The sequence below is a fragment of the Saimiri boliviensis genome, chromosome 3 (genome assembly GCF_048565385.1).
Source record: "Saimiri boliviensis isolate mSaiBol1 chromosome 3, mSaiBol1.pri, whole genome shotgun sequence".
In the NCBI taxonomy this organism is placed as follows: Eukaryota; Metazoa; Chordata; class Mammalia; order Primates; family Cebidae; genus Saimiri; species Saimiri boliviensis.
In genome coordinates this window covers 159,938,862-159,964,536 of record NC_133451.1, presented here as the reverse complement: position 1 = coordinate 159,964,536, position 25,675 = coordinate 159,938,862, and the positions used below count along the sequence as shown (strand labels likewise).

At 38.1% G+C, this 25,675-nt stretch overlaps 1 long non-coding RNA gene across 5 annotated transcripts in view; it reads left to right on the top strand.

Annotated features, from left to right (window-relative positions):
- Positions 1-25,675, top strand: part of LOC120367756 (uncharacterized) — a 394,209-nt gene that overhangs the window by 208,144 nt on the left and 160,390 nt on the right. For 3 of the 5 annotated variants that reach the window (XR_012517010.1, XR_012517008.1, XR_012517009.1), the window contains exon 5: positions 7,294-7,452. The exons of the other annotated variants lie outside the window; for them this stretch is intronic. This is a non-coding gene — a long non-coding RNA (uncharacterized LOC120367756). The remainder of the gene's footprint in view (positions 1-7,293; positions 7,453-25,675) is intronic. 5 annotated transcript variants of the gene reach the window in all.

The window sequence follows — 25,675 nt, the reverse complement described above, 5'->3', positions numbered from 1 at the left end:
TTTCTCACTGTTGCCTATAGAAGGGTTTCAGCCTCCAGTGATCCAAAGTACCAGGTAAAATATTTAACCCAACAGGAAGAACGTGTTTTACTGTGTTTCACGTGTCATAAAGCATTCTCTATTATGAGATATCATTCTGTATCGGTAAGACAGGCTTGAATTTCTGTCTTGGCTCTGCCACTGACTAGCTTTATTCCTTAGGCTAATCACTTAACATGTTGGAATCTCAATTTTCTCACTGTAAAGTAAGGATAATTATCCTTATTTTATGAGGATAGTTATGAAAATTAAATAACATAAAGTTTGCAAAGCACTAAGAACAGTGCTAAGACCCAAAATAGACAATAAATTTTAGTTATTTTTATTCCTGCCCCCTTTCCTATCCAGGCAAAGGCTCAGTATAAGAACAAATACTGTATATATAGCTCATTTTTAAACCTATAAGCCTTACCTTTCAAGAACCACAGATTTGTTTCTAAAAGTTACCTGTTTGGTGAGGGTTTTATAAATCAAATTTTATTTTAAATGTACAGAGGAGCTCTTTGACAGAGTCCCTTTTCCTGAGAAGTCATTGTGGGTTTGGCATCCTGTTCAGCCTGGCTGGGGCCAGGGGAGCTGAACTGTAATGACAAGCAGATGTACTATTGTTCTATGAAAATAGTGTCTGGCTCCAGATGGGGTTTAGGAAAAAGTAGCGATGATTCCTGTTGTGGAGGATGGGAATTCTGACCCACTGAGCTAGCTGGTGAAGAAGGAGAGTAAAACATGAGGCATTTACGTAGGTAAATGCAGGTTAAGAGAAAGGACCTCTAGACCAACTGAAAACCTACTAGAAGAACATTAAAAGCACATCAGAAAACAAGGAAGCGAACAAATACAAGTGGACAACAGAAAGAAGAGACCATTAGGAAACGTCCAGGATAATTGCTGTCATCATTAAAGCTCCCACTTGTTAATCTGTTACATGAGGCCTAACACTGGATGGTTTACCAACATTTAATCTGTCCTCCCACTTTTCAATGAAAAGTGTCACCACCATTCTTAATTGGAAAATTTGGTAGGGCAAGGTCTGTGTATTTGTATACAGAGCTGGACTACACAGGACAGGCTGAGCACTGTCACCCAGCCTTTGTTCATTCCTTCATTCAGTCAATACATATGTTTTGAGTGATTACTATTAATATATGTTCTATTTGAGGTACTGGGGACAAAGCAGTGCACAACATCACAAACAAAAAGACCTCAGGCTTTTTTTTGAGGTTTTCATATATTTTCCAGCTTTATTGAGATCTTTCTGCTACATAAATATTGAAAAATACTTAAACATAGCTCATGCCCCCAAAGTAGTTAACTAAGCAAAAAAAAAAAAAGAAAAGCTCTAGAATACTGAAGTCACTTGGCTAGTAAGTGGTGGATCCAGGATTGGGATTCAGAATCTAACACTCCTATTCTTTTCATGGCTGTAGACTCCATTGAGAAGAAGGTGAGTGCCTAATACCATGAGAAAGTCTTGGCTGTCATCATGCTGGTGAGGCCAGTGGCTGAGAAGAGTAGCTTTTACCTAAGGCTGGAAACAGAAGACTCAAAGTTGTGGAAAACTGACAATGGTGCCCTTCCACATGCAGAGTGCAAAGATTGGTGGCTTACCTGCTTCACACTCTTGGACGTGCTCTTAAATGTAGAGCCTGGCAGTTAGAGGGGAGAGGCTGGGAAAAGTTCACTCTTTGCAAAAGTAATAAGCCCTTCTTTTTGATCCCTCAAAAGTTGACAGAGGAAAACTCCTCAAAGCACCTAGTGGTAGGAACCCACTTGAGAATTGTGGGTTCTCCATTTCATCATGGGGATTTTCTGTGAAGGAATCCTGTGGTAAACTCTGTAAGAAAATGTAAATAACGTCCCCTCACCAATTTATGTTTTCTGTAAATCTGGCTTTTCATATATTAGGTTTCCTTACAGTAAATTGAAACCTTAAAGAATAGATTTGAAAATATTTAGGAAATGGCCTATTTATTTTGAATGATATTCAACACCATTAAACTAGAGTGTTGGGAGACTATTTGGACATTCCATAATGATTTGACTTGTAACTGAATGTAACAGAACTAAAACCAAAAACCTCATGATCATCTCAATAGATGCAGAAAAGGCTTTTGATAAAATTCAACATCCCTTCATATTAAAAACCCTTAACAAACAAGACATCACAGAAACATACCTCAAAATAATAAGAGTCATCTATGACAAACCCACAGCCAACATCACACTGAATGGGTAAAAGCTGGAAGTATTCCCTTTGAGAACCAGAACAAAACAAGAATGCTCACTCTCACCACTCCTATTCAACATATTACTGAAAGTCCTAGCCAGAGCAATCAGGTAAGAGAAAGAAAAAGGCATCTAAATAGGAAGAGAGGAAATTAAACTCCTTCTGTGCAGATGAAATGATATGATACCTAGAAGACCCCATAGTCTCTGCCCAAGTGTTCCTAGATCTGATAAACAACTTTAGCAAAGTTTCAAGATACAAAATCAATGCACAAAAATCAGCTGCATTGCTATACACCAACAATGTCCAAGGTGAGAGCCAAGTCAGGAACACAATCTCATTCACCGTAGCCACAAAAAGAATAAAATACCTAGGAATACAGCTAACCAGGGAGGTGAACGATCTCTACAAGAATTACAGAACACTGATAAAAGAAATTGAGAGAAGATAAACATATGGAAAAACATTTCATGCTCATGGATAGGAAGAATCATTATCATTAAAATGGCCACACTGTCCAAAGCAATTTACAGATTCAGTGCTATTTCTATCAAACTACTAATGCCATTTTTTGTAGAATTAAAAAAAAATGATTCCAAAATTCATGTGGAACCAAAAGGAGCCTGAACAACCAAAGCAATTCTAAGCAAAACAACCAACCAAAACCAAAATACCCAAACAAAACAAAAGCCAGAGGCACACTACCCAACTTCAAACTGTACCACAAGGCTACATTACACAAAACAGCATGATACTGGTACATAGACACATAGACCAACAGGTTAAAGAATCCAGAAATAAAACCACACACCCACGACTAACTAATCTTCAACAAAGTCAATGAAAACAACCAATATGGAAAGGACTCCCTGTTCGATATATGATGCTGGGATAACTGGCTAGCTATATACAGAATGTTGAAACCAGATTCCTTCCTTTTGCCATATGCAAAAATTAAGATGGATTAAAGACTTAAATTTAAAACCGAAAACTATAAAAACCCTAGAAGAAAACCTAGTAAATACCATTCTGGACATAGACCCTGGCAAAGATTTCATGACAAAGACTCCAAAAGCAGTTGCAACAACAAAAAATAGATAAATGGGACCTAATTAAACTAAAGCTCTTCTGCACGGCTAAAGAAATTATCAGCAGTAAACAGACAACCTACAGAATGGGAGAAAATATTTGTAAACTATGTGCCCAACAAAGGTCTACTATCCAGAATCTCTAAGGAACTTAAATAAATTAACAAGCAAAAAACAACCCCAATAAAAAATGGGCAAAGGACATGAATAGACACTTCTCAAAGGAAGACATACATGTGGTCAACAAGCCTATGAAAAAATGCGCAACATCACTAATCACTAGAGAAATGCAAATCACAACCACAGTGAGACGCCATCTCGTACCAGCCAGAATGACTATTATTAAAAAGCAAAGAAATAACAGATGCTGGTGAGGTTGTGGAGCAAAGGGAATGCTCATACACAGCTCTTGGGACTGTAAATTAGTTCAGCTACTGTGGAAAGCAGTTTGGAGATTTCTCAAAGAACTTAAAACAGAACTACCATTTGACCCAACAATCCCATTACTGGGTATATACCCAAAGGAATAGAAATTGTTTCCCATAAAGACACATGCACATGTATGTTTATCACAACACTATTCACAATAGCAAAGATATGGAACCAACCTAAATGCCTATCAGTGGTAGACTGGATAAAGAAAATATGGTACATGTACACTATGGAACACTATGCAGCCATGCCAAAAGAATGGCAAAGAATGAAATACTGTTCTTTGTAGCAACATGGAAGCCATTATCATAAGTGAATTAATGCAGGAACAGAAAAATAAATACTGAATGTTCTCACTTATAAGTGGAAGTTAATGATGAACACACATGGACACAAGAAGGAAACAATGCCAGAGCCTATGTGAGGGTGGATTGCAGGAGTGGGTGAGGATCGAAAACCTACCCATTGGGAAGTATGTTCATTACCTGGGTGATGAAATCATTTGTACACCAAACCCCCATGACAGGCAATTTACCCATGTAACAAACATGCACATGTACCCCCTGAACCTAAAATAAAAGTTGGAAAGAAAAACAAAAAGTCCTGCCGGGTGCGGTGGCTCACGCCTGTAATCCCAGCACTTGGAGAGGCCAAGGCAGGTGGATCATGAGGTCAGGCATTCAAGATCAGCCTGGCCAACATAATGAAATCCTGTCTCTACTAAAAATACAAAAAATTAGCTGGGCGTGGTAGCGGGCACCTGTAATCCCAGCAACTCAGGATGCTGAGGCAGGAGAATCGCTTGAACCTGGGAGGCGGAGGTTGCAGTGAGCCGAGGTCATGCCACTGCACTCCAGCCCAGGCGACAGTGACAGACTCTGTCTCAAAAAAAAAAAAAAAAGAAAAAAAATACCAAAAAACCAAAGTGAACCTCTGAGACAATATTATAAAAATTAGCACGTTCAAACCATGTAAATTTTCAAAGCATAGCTAAAACAAGAAACCTTTTAGATATGTTATCAACTAAACATAATTATCCCCATTTTATAGCCAGTGTTATGGACATCCAAGGGCAATGTCAATTTTGCTAATAAACAGTGCATCAAATAAGTGCCTGGTAAAAAATAAAAAGTTGATACATTTAAAAAAATTTTTGGTACATCACTTTTATTTTGAAAACGAAGTAAGTTGCCACTGTGAATTTGGCAGCTTTTACCCTGGCATGCCTGGAAAGAATGTGAGATACATTTAATCATGAAGAATGCCACCCAGGGATCACAGTGGTTCTGGGGTTATGATTATGTTTTAGTTTGTGTTGTGCTGAAAGGCATGACCATTTACAAAGCTATCCTATGAAACATGTCATGTACTAGTCAGTTCATGTCATCAGCATGCTCCTGGAGGGATAGGCAGTGGATTTTTTTCACCAGTTCACACTGTGCAGTCTCTTCCTCATGTGTGTGAACTTTGTGGGATGTCAAGTACCCCATTAAAAATGAATGAAGTATTTGAGGGGCTCCCGCAAACCCTGTAGTGATCTTCTTTCAACAAGCAGCATTTTATTGAGTGAATTAGAAAAACAATACAGAGTTTGGCATAAAGAGGATGGGAAATTGGTATTACATCAAGAAAGAACGTGAACTTCAGTCTTTGACCTCAGGAGACATCCAAGTATTACAACAGAATCTTTTTTTTTTTTTTTTTTAATTTAAATGGAAACCCTTTTGGACCAGAAAATTCTTTATAATGTAGAGTCTGGTACTGTGTCTTATTTTTAGGTGAACCCAAGTGAAGATTATTGTACTCACTGTCGGATCTCATCCCTGTTTTTTTTTTTTTTTAGCTTTAAGACCCCTCTTGGTCAGTCACAATATGGGAAAACTCCTCAGCAGCTGCTGTTATCCCCAGTATTATTGATATCACCACCTCTCGCTCTTGCTGTGTTTGTTTCTTTTCAGCAGAGCTCTCGCAGTACTCTAAAAAGTAGACTCTTAACGTTAAAAGTTTCCTTAGAAAACAGAATACCCTTTCAGTAGCCCTTTCCTAGTTGCCTGTGCTGGCGGCAGCCTCAACCCGAACTTGAGTGAATTTGTTTATCTGGCGTGAGCTTTGCTGAGATTATTAAGGGGTAGACCGTCTATGTGTGTTTCTTTCATGTGAGAGAAAACAGCACAATTTAGTAAACATCTTCTGATTCTTAGGATCCCAAGGGTGGAGCTACTCTGGGGTTCATTGATTTTCATGGCTTTCTGGCTGTTTGAAAGAGTCTCCTTTGACATCATGTGGGTTTTTGCTATTTCTATTTGAGGGTATATCTTACATGTCAGATATATTATTATTGCTGTTTTAGTTTTAGACAGCAAGTGATATGAGCAAACAGCAAAGCTCTCATGCTGTGAAATTATGCATTTATTAAAACTATCAATTGACACTTAGCTTTGAATTATTTATATTTTTCTACAAACTGTTGACAATCCTAACAAGACCAGAAACACAGGCTCATACAGGATGGTGATTTACTCATCAGCTTTTCTTGCCCTTAGGAGGAGTTGCAGACGGAGTATTATTGTTATTTTTTTTTTTAGACAAAGTCTCACTCTGTCTTCCAGGCTGGAGTGCAGTGGCACAATCACCGCTCACTGCAAACTCTGCCTCTGGGGGCCATGCCTGGCTAATTTTTGCATTTTTGGTTGAGATGGGGTTTCACCATGTTGGCTAGTCTGGTCTCAAACTCCTGACCTCAGGTGATCCACCAGCTTTGGCCTACCAAAGTGCTGGGATTACATGCATGAGCCTGGCCCAGGGCATCATCTTTATATGTATTGACTGTTTGTAGGTGCATCACAACTACATGAGAGAGAAAGGGAAGCAGTATACCACTTTCTGCATGCCTTGTATTCAAAGCATGTCTAGATTCTGATAAAGGCTTGCCTGACAGAAAAGGCATAATATCAGGGGTCTATCCCAAGATACTGAGTCATTCCCTGTATCCTTAATGTCAAAGTGGCAAGATCAAAATACCAGACCTGAAACTTCACAATAAAAGTTATTACATTTAATCTCCACCAGACTCAACTCGTATGTCACTAATCTGCTGTTTCTCATTCACTCACTGATACCTTCAGCTTCTTGTCTGTTTTCTTCTTTGTCAGGTTTTGGCGTGATATCTCAGACACTTTTTTTCTCCTCTGGTTCATTCAGCCAGCCCCAGTGATTTGCTTTCCCAGACCACTGGCCTTCTCCTGAAAGAGATGACACTATTGACTTCTGGTCTTTCTTGTTCTTCAGACTACATAGATTGTTATTCCAAAACTTGGTCCAGGCTGAGTCCTTGGACGCTGCTTGAAATGAGTGGCTCCTAACCAGAAGAGAGATCTAGAAACAAACAATTTTCCAGGAGAAGCTGAAGCATCGTGTTTGAGGCCCACCTATCTGTGTACCCCTTCCATCCTATGATCGAGAAGTCCTCTTATGCCAGTCTTCCTTCAATCTCTCTCACAATTGCAGGGAGAAGAAAATCTATTGAAGGGAGAGAACATTTAAACTAGGGGATACAACTTAAGGAAAGAAGTAAAAGTGAGACCAAGAAGATATGTTTGATGAACTGGTTTGACCAGAACTCATGTTTCAAATTGGAAACATTCAAATAGGAAGATGGTAACTAAGGTAAAAATATTAAAGATTACTATTAAAAATTTAAAATTCAATAAACACTACTGTTAGAGATATTATTATGACATTACTGATATTAGGATTGTCATTTACTGAGAAAAGTATGTAAAAGTCTCCCACTATGATTGATAATAGAATGTTTATTTTCCTTGAAATTCTTTCAGTTATGACTTTATTTTTAAGACTGTGTTATTCGTTGCATGCAAGTTAAGGATTGTTTTATCTTCCTCATGAATTGACTTTTATCATCATACGATAACTTTCTCACCTGGAACAATGCATTTTGCCATTAGGTCTACTTTGTATGATGTTAATACTTTATCACCAGCTTTCTTTTGGTTAGTGTTTGGCCCATAGCATGGTATTCTCTTGGCTTTGGAACATCTTGGAATTTTCCTCCTGCCTTTCTAACCTATCTTCACTGTGTCCTTCTACTTTTTCTTTTTTTTTTTTTTTCTCTTACTACTGAGTACTCCCAAAACCTAGGCCTTGAACTTAGGAGTATACCTGCATGTGTACATAGATGCACATACCAACATATTATCTCATGGCTTTAACTGTTACTCTATCATTGAAACTACATTTCACACCTTCTCTTTAGTCTCAAATTCCCAACTGCCACTCATCATCTTCCCTTCAAAAATGAGTTCCTTGCCTATATCTTTACTCCTTTCTCTTTCTCTCTTGGGTTTGCAGCCCAGGGGTCAACCTTTTTACCACTGTATGCTCTATATTAATCTGTCATAAATGCCATGACCTTAGCTGAAATGGCTAACAGATTCTCAATGGTAAGCTCACACACAGAAAGGGCAAAGCCAGGAGTGTAGGCGAGAGAAGGATCAATGGCAGCCATCCTATAGATTATCTACTGAAATGCTTTCCCTTCCTTTGAATTTCTGCTCCTTAGAAGCCCTGGATTATAATAATTATCTTGGAAAGTTTTTCAGTACAAGATCCAAAAATTCTTAATTGGGACCTCTTCAGTGAAAATGACATTCAGTGAAAATCCCTGGCAACATTTTCCTAGATGAGAAAAAGAATTAGGAATCAGATGAAGATGCGAGAAAGCCATGACTTCACAGTATGTAAAGCATGTGCTGATAGCTTGTGGAAGGGTGTCTTAGGAAGTGCCTGTCCCAGTGAGGATAACTTCTTAGTCAGAATCCTGTTTCCAATTTCTCCCTGAACACCAGGATAAATGTTAAAAATGAAAAACAACAAAAAATCCTTGCTAGAAAATTTTCCATTGTTTTTCTCTTTTTTTGTATGAGTAGCATGGATGAAAGAGTTCTGTGAGTGAGTTGAGGTTTGCATCTAACTACTGAGCCATGGCAAAAGATATTAAGCACCACTATTTGTTGTTATATAAGGAATTTAGGTGGGGTTTGAGGTTTTAAATGTAGTTATCCCTTGGTTATCTTTCTAGAGTGATGTAAAATGCCCTGACTTCTGTGAGAAGAGTTTAGCCTTTGGAAATCTTTGCCTAGGTTTCTTTCACCTAGAGAATTGGTTTCTGAGAAAATACTCCTTCCTTTTACTGAACAGTGAACTGGGAGCCTTTAAATGGAGTGGAGGGAGATGGAAGTGAGGCAGGTAGAATTTGTCATTCTGTCCCCCCGGGAGAATGAGGAAAATAGCATCCAGTTCTCTAGAACCTAGAGTTTCAGGGATCTATTTGAGAGGGAAAAAGCATTCCTTGTTTTTTTGTGACCTACTTAAACATTCTGTGCAAGTTGTAATCATTTGAGGTTTTCTAAGAAAAGAAAAAAAAAGTCTAAATATAATCCTAAAAGGGAGCTAACCTAACAACAAAGAACACCCGGTTGCAGAGATTATTTCTCTGGAAATTGGCAAAAAGAGACAAAAATCTTTCCTGGCCATTACTGGCTATACCTGCTGCTACACCTTATTTCATGCTTTTTCTTCCTGGGAGCACTATTGGCCTTCTCCAGTGTGGGCTTCTCCAAACTTCACACCCAGGGGCACACGTGTCCTATTTCTCCCGTCTGGAAAGGTCTGCTCGCTTCTCCCCAAGCCCACTTCCCACCTGCCTTTGAAATGCAGCTAAAGACCACTTCACAGAGATTTCCTCAATGCCAGTTCTTCCATTATGCCCTTCATTCTTTCTCCCAACCCCCTGGAACTCTTAGAACATGTTAACAGTGTATGACAGCCTATGTGCTCTAATGCAGGGACAGCAGCAAATGCAGTCCAGGCTCCTGGTTCAGTGGTAGGGATGGATTATGCTGGTCCACCCACATGCTGCCTTTTGGTCTGCTTTATCATGAGCATTTCCCATTTGCCAGCAGGAACTAATGGTGTAGGCCAACCATGGAAGAATGTGAAGCTCATCTCAGCTTAGCTGACCAGATGCAGCCTGCAGCAAGCATGTGTTACTCATTTCTGTCCTTGCTTTGTGTGTACATTTGAATTTCATCTTTTCTTCCTGGTGGCAGATGTCCCCATAGACTTTGTGCTTGCATATGTTAAGGAACATTGCCTTGTCGAAAGGTAATAATAAGGGCAGCTAAAAATTATTGAGAACACATGATGTTGTAGGCACTCTTTTAAGCATTTTGTGTGTATTAACTCATTTAATCCTTGCAACAACACTGTGAGGTAATTATTATCCCATTTTATGGATGAAGAAAATAAAGCACTGAGAGGTTATATTCCTTTTTAAGGGCCATATGGCTAGTAAATTCTAAAATCCAAGCTGTTGACCTTGAGCCTACGCTCACTCCAGGCTTTGAAGTTATAGAAGACATACGAGGCTTAATGAACACTGGCTGTACTTATGAGGCACTTCAGTCGTCTGACATCCTCATTCAATCTGATTTGAGGAAATGACAGAGAGAAAGTTGATAGAGCTTAGAAATTTAGTTCTAGCGGGGAGCTTAAAGGTCATGTCACCAAGGAATGTGAGACCCTCAAGAGGTTAGATAAGGGTCCTCTGTGCCCCATCTCCTCCTGAGCTGTATCTGAACACTAAGGCTGCCAACAAAAATGAACAAGGACAGAGCTTAGTTTGTATGGTGTATTCATAATGTTGTGGATGCCAAACAGAATTCTTATGACATGGCATTTTTGCCCAGCTGGGGTTTTCTATACTAGGGCATGACTATGGTTTTAATAGCTTTAGTTATTAAAGTTATTAGAAGATAAATATGTACAATCGTTGAAACTTTTCTTATTTTATGTGAAAGGGAAACTTTAAAAACTTAGATTTAGCAACTAACTTTTATTTAGAACTGCCATATGATCTAACATAAAGTTTTCTTACAATCTGAATCTGAAACATTCAGGATATTTTACTAAGATCTGAAAAGGTAATTTGACATACTGATCTATAAAAGTGTGAATTACCCTGGGGATTAGGAGGTGAGTTTCTGTAGTAATTAGATATGCCAAAAATAATTTTCTACCCTTCTCCCACTCTTCCTTCTTTCTTTTCTGCATTTGCATGCATTGCTCTTGGTCTCTCATGTCATTCTTTCAGGATTTTCTAACGTAATGAATTTCTCTTTCTCTACCCTAGAGAGTGCCATTATTTTTATTTTTTTATGGAACTGTAAGTGTGTGCAATTTGTTGACCTTGTGATATTTCAAAGAACTGTAAAATCTCAATTATCAGGAATGCCCAGGGAAAGGGGATTTTAATGGAATGGATTTTTCTCTTGAACTGAGGGTTAATCAGGACTCTTCTCTCTACTCCTTTTCAGATTTATTGGTTGCAATTTTTTTCCTAATCCACGAGTGCACTTTCTCAAGTTATTGGAATGGGAGGTTATCTGATTGACTCACAATCATGAGTCAGTGTGTTCAAGCCCACATTCTTCCACTCCCCAGCTCTATGGTCTGGGGAAGTTATAGCACTGAGCCATTTGAAAAATGGAGATAGCAACATTTGTCCTACCTATGTCACCTGGGCTGTTGAGTGTATAAAATTATATAAAGACAGTGGAACTGCTTTGTACAAGTCTTAAGTTTTATTTTAATGAATGTTGACAACTACCAAGTTCTAAGTGCCCAGGGGCCAGGTGCTCCATACACAATATTGTTATTTCCACAATAAGCCTACAATGTATATAGATGTATATAGATGAGAAAAGTAAGGCTTGGGAGATAAACGACTTGCCCAAGGTTATGTAAATAACAGTGGAACCAAATTTTTTCACAGCAAATTAATATCTTGATTAATCAGAGGTCTTTATTCTAAGTACCATTTCTTGTGGAGAAAGTGTAGAAGATTGGCTAGAAGTACCCTGACCTTAGGATGCACTGTTTTGCTTAGGGTTCTTTCAGTTATAAGGAACCAAGATGTTAGGTTTCGGAGGGATTTCAGAGAACCCCAACAACAGAAATACAAGTGTAGCTTCGTCTTAAGGAAGCTGTCATGAATCAAGCCCACACTTGCCTCCCCTCTTTCTCCTCCTCTCCTTCCTCTTTCTTGCTCTCTCTTTGACCACACAGGCAAAATCTTCCTTACATATGTGGCCTTTGCTCTCTTTTGTCTATTGACTGGCTTCCTCATAACTGTAGTTTGCATATGGGCATCATATGGTTTGGATCTGTGTCCCCACCCAAATCTCATGTTCAATTGTAATCCTCGGTGTTGGAGGAGGAGCCTGGTGGGAGTGATTGGATCATGGGGATGGTCCTTCATGAATGATTTATCACTATTCCCTTGGTGCTGTTCTTGTTGTAGTGAGTGAGTTATCATTGAGATCTGGTTGTTTTAAAGTACGTGGCACCTCCAGGCTCTCTCTTTTCCTCCTGCTCCAGCCGCGTGAAGTACCTTGCTTCCCCTTGGTCTTCTGCCGTGATTAGAAGTTTCCTCAGACCTCCCCAGACGCTGATGCCTCCGTGACTCCTGTATAGCCTACAGAACCATGAGCTAATTAAACAGCTTTTCTTTATAAATTACCCTGTCTCAGGTATTTCTCTATAGCAATGTGAGAATGGACTAATACAGACCATAATAGGGACTCTACATCTCCCTATAGCATAGTATCTCTTGATCTGTCCATTTGGCTTTTGCCCTGTTGCTTATTGGAAATCCCTAGAGTCTTGCGGTTCAGATTCCTAAAGGAGGACTTTTATTGGCCCAGTTCATCTATTCTAGTCAGATCCCAGGTCACTGATTGCTACAAGCTCATGGATTGGCTGCCTTTGCATCAGGGGTCCTGCTTTGGTGCTGCCCACTTAGCAAAGCTAAGGGAAGACTAGGAAATAAAAGCAATGTGACAGCTATATCTATTATCACTATTATACAAGGCATATATTCACGATATATTTGTTTTTATAAAGATCCGTAATATTTTATTTTTATCGTTTAGTTCTTATTCTCTTCTTTTCAACATAGACCCTCATCTTTCCAAAATATTTCTCAATAATTGGGTTCCTGTTGATTCATATTTTATGATACACAACCTTGTTTAAACCTCCTAACTTACCATTACTGATATCAGTTCTGTAGTCACATATATCACTATTTCATAGGTTTTTCAAGGAGGTAGTAGGAAAATATGTCATAGTATAAGTCTTATACAAAGTCTTTTTTTTCTATTAACAGAAGATGTCATTTCTCAAGGTTATTGCTAGAATACCTGTAATTACTTTTTTTAATCCTTAAAATAGGAGAATCAAGGGTTTCTGAGTAGTGTGAATACATGAAATGTGAAAAAAATAGGTTGTCTTTTAGGAAGGCCTGCAGAACTTAAAGCTGAGAATCAGTCTTAGACCTGCTTTCCTTTCCTGGCACTTCCTGGGTTTTGTTTTTCTCTCTGCTGGTAGGTTTTGGTGGGAAGTTATTTTATTTCTGTTTATCTGAATATCTGTTTTACTCACAAACTTTTTTCTTTTATCAGAGCTGATATGAAGTGAAAACATGTATCACTTGGCTCAGCGTGAACTGCTGTGTGGCAGGAAATCCCTGCATCAACCATGAACCAAAAGTGGAGCAGGGACCTAATTAATATCTACTCTGACCTTGATGTTATTATAAAATAAACTACCATACATCTAAAACCCCACCACACTGGTTGGATAGCTGAAACTTCTATACTTTTTATGGCTTAACTTCTGAGATTTGTATGCCTCTTGAAGAGAAAGTATTCATCACTGCTGAAAGTTTAACTTTCTATTTTTGTTATGGCCTCCGTTATGTTTCCAAATCTTTCTTTACTTAATTTTATCCATGAACTTAAAGCCTTCACTTTCTTAGTGAGATATCAGATTCTTTAAATACAAATTTGATTGTATTGGAAAGCCTGGGTTCATGTGTCTTCAGTCCTTAACTCTCCAATCCATGTAGATTTCCTTGTATATAAGTGCTTTCTATACAAGGAACCTCTTCCTCTGTGAGTTGGTGTCAGGCTCTGGTGGTGGGTCCTCGTCCTACTCTACATACTGCTTACCCTCTTGTATGGAAAAAGATTAACTGTTTTCCTCACACTCAGCACAAAACACTTCTGGTCACCAAAATGTGTGGATTTCTCCCACACAAAGCAATTCTCTGACACCAGCTGGATATCCTACAATTCAGTTCAATTCTGTGCTAACTGGAGTTGGCACAGACCCCACATGTTAAGGCCTCAGCCCCACAAGACTGTTCCCGGCTTCAGATGCCAGTCACTGGTGATAGTTTCCCATGTTACTTATGACTTATGTCAGTCGTGGCTATAAACTGGAGGATCCCACAGCCCCCTTCTCTGGTTTGATCACTTGTTAAAACAGCTCACAGAAGGAGGATAGTGCTTTACCTATTATTAGCCATTGATTATAAGATGATATAACTCAGGAACAGTCAGAAGGAAGAGATGCACAGGTGGGAGTAGTGGGAAGGGGTGTGAACTTCGGTGCCCTCTCTGGGACCACCACTCCCCAGGTACCTCCTCCTGTTCAGCAATCCAGTTATGGAAGCTTCATTATATAAGTACCCTTGATTAAATCAAGGCCACTAGTGATTTTTAAAAAATTTAATTACTACCTAATAAGTGTACATCTTTATGGGGTGCAATGTGATATTCCAGTTTACGTATACATGTGTAATAATCAAATCAGGGTAGTTAGCATATCCATCACTTCCAACATTTACAGTTTCTTTGTGTTGGGAACATTCAAAAACCTCTCTTGTAGCTACTTGAAAATATATATTAAATTAACATTAACTCTAGTCATCCTACAGTGCTAATAGAACATTAAAAGTTTTTCCTCCCATTTAGCTGTAATTTTGTATCTGTTAACCAACCTCTTCTCTTCCTTACCTCCCCCTCCCCTTCCCAGCCTCTAGTAACTACTATTCTATTCTCTATTTATATAAAGATCAACTTTTTCAGCTCTCACAAATGAGTAAGAACATGTGGTATTTTTCTTTCTGTGCCTGGCTTATTTCACTTAACATAACGTCCACCCAGCTCATCCATGTTGCTGCGAATGACAAGATTTTGTTCTTTTTTATGGCTGATTAGTATTTCATTGTGTACATATACCACATTTTCTTTATCCATTCATCTGTTGATGGACACTTAGGGTGATTCCATATTTTGTCTAGTGTGAATAGTGCTGCAGTAAACATGGGAGTGCAGATACCTCTTCAACATACTGGTTTCCTTTCCTTTGGATATATACCCACTAGTGGGATTACTGGATCATATGGTAGTCCTATTTTTAGGGTTTTTTTTTAAGAATCTCCATACTGTTTCCCATAATGGCTGTACTAATTTACATCTCCACAAACAGGGTCTAAGAGTTCCCTTTCCTCCACATCTTCACCAGCATTTGTTATTTTTTGTCTTTTTATAATAACCATTCTAACTAAGGTGAGATGGTATCTCACTGTAGTTTTGATCTGAATTTTCCTGATGGTTAGCAATGTTGAGCATTTTTCACATACTTGTTGGCCATTTGTATGTCTTCCTTTAAGAAATGTCTATTCAGATTATATGCCCATTTTAAAATTGGGTTATATGGTTTTTTACTGTAAAGCTGTTTGAGTTCTTTGTGTATTATGGCTCTTAATTCCTTGCTGGAGAAATACTTTGGAACTATTTTCTCCTGTTCTGCAGATTGTCTCTTCACTCTGTTGATTGTTTCCTTTGCTGTGTAGAAACTTTATAGTTTGATATAATCCCATTTGTCTATTTTTGCTTCTGTTGCCTGTGCTTTTGAGGCCTTACCCATACAATCTTTGCCCAGACCAATGTTCTAAAGTGGTTCCCCTATGTTTTCTTTGAGTTGGTTCATAGTTTTTGGCCTTACTTTTACATCTCTAATAAATTTTGTGTTGATTTTATGTATGATGAGAGATAGGGGTCTAGTTTTATTCTTCTGATTATGAATATCCAATTTTCCCAGCACCATTTACGAAAGGGTGTTTTTTCTTCAGTGTATGTTTTCAGTGCCTTTATGGAAAATCAATTGGCTGTAAATATGTGAATTTATTTCTGGGCTGTCTATTCTGTGCCATTGGCCTATGTGTCTGTTTTTATGCCAGTACCCTGTTATTTTGGTTACTGTAGCTTTTTAGTGTATTTTGAAGTCAGGTAATGCGATGCTTCCACCTTCATTTTTTTCCTCAGGATTACTTTCACTAGTTGAGGTCTTTTATAGTTTGATGCACATTTTAGGATTTTTTTTTTTGTACTTCAGTGAAGAATGTTAAAGGTATTTTGATAGGAATTGAATAAATAGATTGCTGTAAGTAGTATGATCATTTTTTATTCTTTATTCTGTTGATGTGATGTATGATGTATATTGATTTGCATATGTTGAACCATCCTTGCATCCTTGGAATAAAACCCACTTGATCAAGGCATATAATTCTTTTGATGTGCTATTGAATTTTTTTTGCTAGTATTTTATTGTGGATTTTCACATCTATGTTCATCAGGTTCCTTTTTTGTTGTGTTCTTTTCTAGTTTTGGTGTGAGAATAATTCTGGCCTCTTAGATCAGGTTTGGAAGAATTCCTCTCCCCACCTCTAATTTTTTGAAATAGTTTTTGAGATTAATTGGTGTTAGCTCTTGTTTAAAAGTTTGGGAAGTAACCTCAGCATAATGTTAGAGGTGCCTTGTGTTCATACCCCTTACAAGAAAAGACCAAGGCAATGAATACACAGCTAAGATTTGGCTGGAGTGTGGAAAGGAGCACATTGGAAGGCAGCAAAGGAGTGGAGATGCACCTGTGGCAAATGAAAGTCCAGGAGGGTAGCATGCAGGTACCCAGCCTCTGAAGCTCTGTCTTCCCCACCCAGATTGGATATGTCTGAAGTCAGGAGACACTTCCTGTTTTGGCAAAAATCTAAGTAGAAGACTCCTGCCAGCTTCCATTGCCACTGCCAATACCTACAGTCCTTAAAACAAGAGAATTCCAAAATCCTTTCAAGTCATGAGTCCAATTGGGAGAACTGTGGGGATTTCGTGCAGCTGTGTTATACTAAATTAGCAATACAAGATGTGCACTCTGCACCCACCGCCCCCTCCCTGTGACCCAGGCTGTTGCAGCATGGAGCCATCTTGAGACCAGAGTCACCTCTGGAGTGCACCTTCCTCTGGAAGCCACCAGCCACTGTGCCTCAGAAGCACTGGGCCTCCATCTTCATTCTACCAAGCCCATAGACCACCGAACCCCACAACCTCATCTGTGCAGAGCCTGGGCCCAAGATCAGCTGTGACTCCTGCACTACAGGGAAACCAACTCCTGCTTCCTTACCTCCAGCTGAAGGAACAGTCTGCTTGTCTCATCTAGGATGAACTCACCCTTAAGCTGGCCAAAACACTATATGCCATCCTTCAAACAGGAGAAACTTTCAAGCCTCCATGTAGCTGACATATCCCTGGGTCAGTGGAATGATTATGGGCCATACTCAGAATCTGAGAAACAATGCAGCAGTGCCACTGCCCCCAGAAGACACATCCTTGGTCTACTCAATGGCCCTAATGATATGGACAGAAGTCAGTGAAATACTGGGTTGAAGAGGGTTGTTCCCTAGCAAAGGCCGCACCCTCAAGCATGGAAACCCATGGCCCTAAATGGGAACAGCCATTCCTGTTTTTGCACCCAAAAGTTGCCTTTTGGCCCACCACACTCCCCATCCTTTACCCAGATAAACCCCAAACTCCAGGCTCCATGAGCAGACAAACAGAAGAGCAGAAGAGCAACAGAGAAGGAGAGAAGAAAAGGAGCATCTGAATGTTGAGAGTAGTTCAGCTGGGGTTAATTGAAGATGAGATCAGCCACTGGATGGCCAAACTCCAGGGGAAGATCGTCTTCCCATTCCATCCCCTTTCCAGCTCCCCATCCATCCTGCTGAGAGCCACCTCTACCAATCAATAAAACTCCCACATTGGGCCGGGCGCGGTGGCTCAAGCCTGTAATCCCAGCACTTTGGGAGGCCGAGGTGGGTGGATCACGAGGTCAAGAGATCGAGACCATCCTGGTCAACATGGTGAAACCCCGTCTCTACTAAAAAATACAAAAAATTAGCTGGGCATGGTGGCGCTTGCCTGTAATCCCAGCTACTCAGGAGGCTGAGGCAGGAGAATTGCTTGAACCCAGGAGGCGGAGGTTGCGGTGAGCCGAGATCACGCCATTGCACTCCAGCCTGGGTAACAAGAGCTAAACTCTGTCTCAAAAACAAAAACAAAAACAAAAAAACTCCCACATTAACCATCCTTCAAGTCCATGTGTGACCTGATTTTTCCTGGATGCCAAACCAGAGCTCAGGATAAAGAAAGTGGTCACACTGGCCCTAAAGACAGAGGGTTCACTGAGCTGTTTAACACTCAAGCTGTCCACGGACAGCAAAGCTAAAAGAGTACACTGTAATGCATTCTCACTGGGGCTTCAGGAGTTGCAGACATGCACCCCTAGATGATGCTATGGGGCCAGAGCCCAAAAGCACTCAAACCAGCTCTTGCACCTGCTCTTCTGCATGCTCTCCCTTCTGTAAGGAGTTTGAGCACCAGTAAGCCATCATCATTTTACTTTTTTAACATTTAATATGTATATGGTGTTGGTACATGATACCATCATGGACCAGATATCATATTTGCCCCCAAAGAGCTTATATGGTTATAGGGAAATAAGACTTAGACACTGGACAGAGAGAGGTAAAACTGACAATGAGTTATGGGATGTTACAGATAGGAAAGAACATAGGTGTGGTGTTTTTATGTTTGTCTGCAGGGTGCAAAGCTATGCATAAAGAAAAATAGGAATAGTCTTCTGCTCATTATATTGACAAATGTGATTTTAAAAAACCAAGGTAAATGGATGTATTTTTAGAAACATGAAAAAAATTACAAAATACTTTTAACATTTTAAAAATATTGCTAGCTTAATGGAAATGAGAGTGGTCCTTCTGACCAAAAATACCATTTACTGCTTGTCATGCAGCCACTGGCTACATTTTTGATGCCTTTTCTGACCCTCCAATTTTCACTTCTGTCACTACATTTTTCCATTTCTAATATCACAATGCATGCTGATTTTTGACTTTTGAAACTGATGGCATTTTCACCCTAGAAAAGTGTCATAAAAATATATTAATATGCAGATGATCACTTATTTTGTAAATAGGAAATTTTTGCATGTAGTAAACCAGTGGCTTTCACTTTGCTTCATATAAGTCATGTTTCCTTGCAGTTGTTCATTTTCAAATCTGTGCCACGAGACTGTACTGAGAAGGAGAAAATGAGAATAACCACAAACGAAAAAGAAAATTGATGGACTCTGAATCAGAGTTCACTTTCTTGACCTCTCTAGTGAGGTAACAGTCTTAAAAGGCAGGCTTTGTGGAAAGAGAAATTTCTTTTCATTGTTTTACTTTTTTCCAAATCCATTTTTTAAAACTTTTCTATTTAGAAATAACTTTAGACTCACAGGAAAGTTGCAAAAATCAGAGTTCCTGCATACCCGTCAACAGCTTCCCCCAGTATTAACATTTTACATTACCACAGTAAGAATATGAAACCCAGGAAATTAACACTGATATAAAACTGTCACCTTATCTATGAATCTTTTTCCAGTTTCGCCGATTTCCTATTAAAATGTTTTTCTTGTCCAGGATCCAATCCAGGCTCCTGCATTGCATTTGGTTGTATTGTCCCCCTAGTCTTGTCCAATTTGTGACCTATCTTAAGTCTTTTCTTTCTTTCAATTTCATGCCAACACACTTAAAGAGAACTGTCAGTTATTTATAAATATCCCTTAATTTGGAATGGTCTTTTTTTTTTTTTTATTACATTGAGGTTGTGCCATTTTGGCAAGAATGTCACTGAAATGATGTGCCCATCTTAGCACGTCGTATCAATGAGCACATGATGTCGCAATGCCTTATTACTGGTGATGTTAGCCTATATCACTCAGTTAAGGTGATTTCTGCCAGATTTCTCAACTATGGAACCACTATTTTGCCCTTGACAATGACTGAATATCTTCTGGGGAGATATTTGAAGACTATACAAATATTCCATTTCTTGCCATACTTTTGCACACTAATTTAAGCAGCCATTGATTGTTTTTGCCTGCAACATTTAGTACTACCCTGTTTGCCTAATGGTTCTTTTTTATTTTCCCCACTGTGTTCTGAATTTATTCATTGGTAATCCATTGTAAGAAGTTGTCCCTTCTCCGTCATTTATTTGTTTATTTGATTAATTATTTATATTAGCATGAACTCATGGATCATCATTTGATACTATTATAACTTATTTTGTTGCTCAAATTTAACTAGCTCTGGTTTTGGGGCATCCTTCATGTTGCTTCTCTGTCTTTTTAGCATGTCCCCAGATTTTGGGGGGCACATTCTCACTTGGCAACACAAGTTGTTCCTGGACTGTCTTTTTATTTCCCTTGCCCTAGCCCTGGAATCACCATTTCTCTGGGGTTAATTCTGTTGCCTTGATTTCTCTTATTCAGGATGGTATTTACAGCCAAGGTCTGGTCACCAGATATGCTATTGCTATAGGGTGTTATTGAAACAGGAAATCTTCCCTGACCCCTTCACAGGATTAGTGAAGGGGGTAGCTTGTTTACTGAGCCCACAGCTCTTAATCCCTCATGGGAGGGGGAACACGGAGGTGAGTGGGTGCCGGGGCTAGCGCAAGTGCTTCTGGGCACTGGCAGGAACAGAACTCCATGTGGCCCCATGGCAGTGTCTGCGGGGGGTACCAGTGACCTGCGGAGCCCCAGAAGGTGTGTGTTTCAGTTGTACTCCTTTAGCTTTGCCATCCGCTGATGGCTTAAGTGTTTAACAGCTCAGTGTGACAGCCCTCTGTATCCTGAGCTTTTGTTCGGTGACCAGTGAGAATCAGGTCGCATGAATGAATTGAGGGTGGTAAATACAGGAGGTTTTGTTGCTGCTGAAAGTGGCTCTCGGTCTGATGGAGAGTCAGAAAGGGGTTGGAGTGGGAAGGTGGTCTTTCTCTGAAATTGAGTCATCTTGAGCCTAACTCTTCTCTGAGATGTCACTATCAAGCTCCTCTCATCAACATCAAGCTGCTTATTTTCTTTCCTTCTTTGCTGCTCCAAGGTCCAGGCTTGAGGTGGGGCTTCATCAGGGACCCCACCCTCTTCTACTCAGTATTTCTCTGCCTCCTGTTCATATCATTACTGTCTCCAGTCCTTCTCAGTCAACAGAAGTAGGATATATATATATATATGTGTATATATATATATATATATATGTCCTGATTTATTTCTACATCTATCCATAAGTATACATATTAAAAACATATATTTATACCTCTGATTTCAACCCAACACCACTGGCTTCATTCTAGCCTTTGTCTTCTTATTTGTAACTTCTTTTGCTGATAGTGAGAAACTAGCTCATTATATTTACTTAAGTTTTGATCCTAGTATATACACAGACTAGTTTTGGAATAATTAACCTACATTAACCTAGAATACCAAATTTGGGTACAGTTGTTTTTGTCATTAGCCTTACGGTATTCATGCAGAATACTCTTTTCCAAAGATATTTAGATTAGTTTTCTCTTCACCACTCTCTTCACTTTGATTATGTTAGTTATTTGTGATATGGTCAGGTTCATTTGCCACTGTTTGTCTTCCATTTGAGGTTCCCATCACACCCTGGTTGATTTTAAATAATTTTTGTGTTTGTGAACCGTTACCATGGTTCTAAGAATCAGAACTATGAAAAAAAAGTGTTCTCCAAGAAGCATTGCTTCCCATTCAGCCTTGTCCTGTTCTCTTAATTCTTTCCACCCTCTTCTCACTTAACCCCTCTAGGTAACCAGTCTCATTGACTTCTAGTTTATCTTCCCTGTGTTTCTTTTGCATGTGTGCAAATGAGCAGATATGTGTATATTTTCTTACCCTCCTTTTATACACAAAGGGAGGCCCTATAGATACTCTTGTATTTTGCTTTTTTGTAAAAACATTAAGGGTGTATATGGGAAATCACATTTTCCATATTCTTTTTACTGCTGCATAGTGCTCCACTGTATGAAGGTAGCTTCATTTATCTAACCACTGTCCTTCGTATAATAATTTTGGTTGCTTCCAATTTTTTTGCAGTTACAAACAATGCCACGTTGGATGTGTGTGTGTGTGTGAGTGCGCGTGCATGGGTATGATTTGGGGTATATCTGCAGGGTGGATTCCTAGAAGTGAGATTGCAGGCCCAAAAGGTAAGTGCCTATGTAGTTTTGTTAGGTATTGCCAAAATTCCCTCCGGAAAGCTGCTCTCAGTTTGCATTATGTGAAAGTATCTATTTCCTTGTAGCCCCCTGACAGAATGTATCCTCATGCTTTTTATTTTTTTCTGGTATAAGAAACACAACATGGTATCACAGCATTGTTTTGATGTTATTTCTCTAATTATGAGTGAATTTGAATGTTTTAGCCTTTTAAAACATTTTCTGTTCATGTATTTTACCATCTTCTGTGGGGTTTTTGTCCTTTGTCTCATAACACTTTGATGTATTTTCTCCCAGTTTGTCTGTTGTCTTTTGACTCTACTTAGTCTTGATATGTAATTTTAAAAACATTTTTGCCGTCAAGTTTTTAATTATTTTTAAATTTTATTGCTTCTAGATTTTGAGTTATAGTTAGAAAGCCTTTCTCATACCAAAATTGAAAAGGAGTCCCCCCATGCTTTTTTCTAGGACTTTTATGGGTTCCTTTCTCTTTTCTTCTATTTTGGTTTTTAATGCTCTTGGAGCGCATTTTTGTTTATAGTGTAAGTTACAGATCTAATTTCATCTTTTTTTCCCCAGTGGGTGCCCAGTTGTTTGAGCACCATTTATTTTAAAGTCCATCTTTGAGGCCAGGTACAGTGGCTCATACCTGTAATCTCAGCATTTTGGGAGGCCAAGATTTAAGGATTGATTGAGTCCAGGAGTTCAAGACCAGCCTGGGCACCATGGTGAAACCCTGTATCTACTAAAAATACAAAAATTAGCTGGGTGTCATGGTGCCGGCCTGTAATACCAGCTATTCAGGAGATAGAGCTGTGAGAATCACTTGAACCTGGGAGGCAGAGGTTACAGTGAGCTGAGATTTGTGCCACTCCACTCCAGTCTGGGCAACAGAGTAAGATTCTGTCTCAAAATAAATAAAATAAAATAAAATAAAATAAAATAAAATAAAATAAAATAAAAAGTCCATCTTTGTACCAGTCATTTGAGATCCACCTATATCACATATTACATTTCCAGATGAACTTGTGTCTATTTCTAAGCTTTCTGTTCTATCCCACTGGTCTATTTGTCTGTTGTTGTACTAGCACCACACTTTTAATTATAGAGAATTTATAGTATGTTTTAATGACTGCTATATGACTCATTCTCCAAATCGATTTTTCTTTTGAGTGTGTCCTGGCTATTGTTACATGTTTGTTTTTCCATATGAACTATAATATTAATTTGTCCAACTTCATTAAGAAGCTTGTTGGTATTTTCATTGAGATAGTCTTAAGTATAATAATTTAGGGAGAGCTGACATGTTTATAATACTGAGTTGCATTATTCAAGAACAGAAGATGTCTTTCCATTTGTTCCTGTCTACCTGTCTATTTTTGAGACTGTGTCTTTCAAAAATGCTTCTTGTCTATTCTTGACTCTTTACTCTTCCATAGACATTAGAATTAACTTGTCAAGTTCTGTTAAAAATCTTGTTGATTGGAATTATATTAAATTTATAGATTAACTTGATGATAACTGAGATCTTTATGATTTTAAACTTTCTAATTCACAAATAAATATATCTCTTCATTTATTTCACTTTTCTTTTAGTCTTACAATACATTTTTATAATTTTTCTTCATCAAGACTTGCATATCTATCATTCTATCATTAGAGTATTCTAGGTCCTTATTTGCATTTTTTTGTTGTTGTTGCTATTGTAAATGGAATCTATTTTAAAATTATGTTTTCTTAGTTGTTTGTAGCTGATGTATAGGAATGCTATTTAAATATGCATGTTGATATTTTAATCTATCAGCCTTGCTGAACTCCCATCATCTATGAATAATTACAGTCCTGTTTCTTTCTTCTCAATCCTTTACTCCTTTTATGCCTTGTCTTATTGGGCTATTTATTATCCTGTAGAACAAAATTAACTAGATGTGATTATAATGGGTATTCTTCCTTTGTTCAGAACTTAAACGGGAGTATTTCTGAATTTCATCATGGAATATAATATTTGCTGTGCAGTTTTGGTTGATAACCTCTATCAGTTTAAGAAAATTCCCCTTTTTTTGTTAGCTATCAGTGTAATCATGAAAAGATTATTGAATTCTGCAAAATATTTGTTCTGCATGTATTGAAATGTCTATATCTTTTTCTCTTGATATAAAATTTTGATTTTAAAATAATACTATAATTGTGTGTTAATCATTTTAAATATATTAATAAATGCATATTAATATAATTAAATACAGTGCTGGAATCCATTTACTAATATTTTATCTAAAGCTTTTTGTCTTTGCTTGGAAATGTGATTGGCCTTTCGGTTTTGGGTCTGTTTATTAGAATCGAGTTATGTCTGCCTCATGAAAGATATATGTTTGTTTGTTTTTCCTTTCTATTCTCTGAAAGATTTTGTATTATCTGTTCCTTGAGCATATGGCAGAACCATCCTAAAAACCTTTCGGGGTAGTGTTTTTTAAGGGGTAGATTTTAATTATTGATTTAGTTTATTTGGTTGTTCAATAGTTTATTCAGATTTTCTATTTATTTTTTGAGTCAGTTTTGGTTGTAGATTTGTTTTGAAGAAATTGCGTTTCACTTATTTTCTAATTAATTTGTAACATAGTTGTTCAAAGCATTATTTTGTGATTGTTAAATATCAACCATATTTTTGACTATGTCTTCTTTCATTGACAGCACCTTTTTTTTTTTTTCTTTAATCAACTCCATCACCCAGGCTGGAGTGCAGTGGTGCAATCTCAGCTACTGCAAACTCCACCTCCTGGGTTCAAGTGATTCTCCTGCCTCAGTCTCCTGAGTAGTTGTTCACAGAACCTTTTATTCTTACTCTTTCATTAATCTTGCTAAAATTTGTCAAATTTCAAAGAAACAACTTTAGGATTGTGATACTTTCTATTGTTTCGTTGTCTTTGGTTCATTAATTTTCAATCGTATCTTTATCATTTTCTTCCCTTTATTCAACTTGCCCTTAGTGGACAGGTTTTTTTTTTTCCTTCTAATTTCTTGGGTTTTATGTTTTGCTCATTAATTTTCAACCCCTTTATGTCAAATACATATATTTAAGACAATAAATTTTCCTTTAACTGAAACTATAGCTGCACCTCAAACATTTTCACAAGTAGAGTTTTAGTTATAACTCAGTACTAAATATTTTTAATATCTGTTATTATTTATTTCTTGTTTGATTAATGGTTTACCTAAAAGCATTTTCAAAAACTTCTTGCCATAAATGTATTTAGTCTTTTTCTTTGGGTAATAGCTTGAAACTGGAAGTTGAATTCAAGATCTTGCCTAAAGAAAAAGTATGTTTTTAATACCCAAATTTATGGATTTTTTTTTGCTTTTTAATAGATCATTGATTTATAACTTAATAGCATTATGGTTGAAGACTTGGTATATAGGATATCAATTCTTTGCTATATGTTGAGATGTGTTTTGTGGCCTAAAATGTGGTCAGTTTCTGCAAATGTACAATGTACACTTAAACAGAACATATATTCTTTTTTAGTTAGGTACAGAAATCTATGTATGTCAAT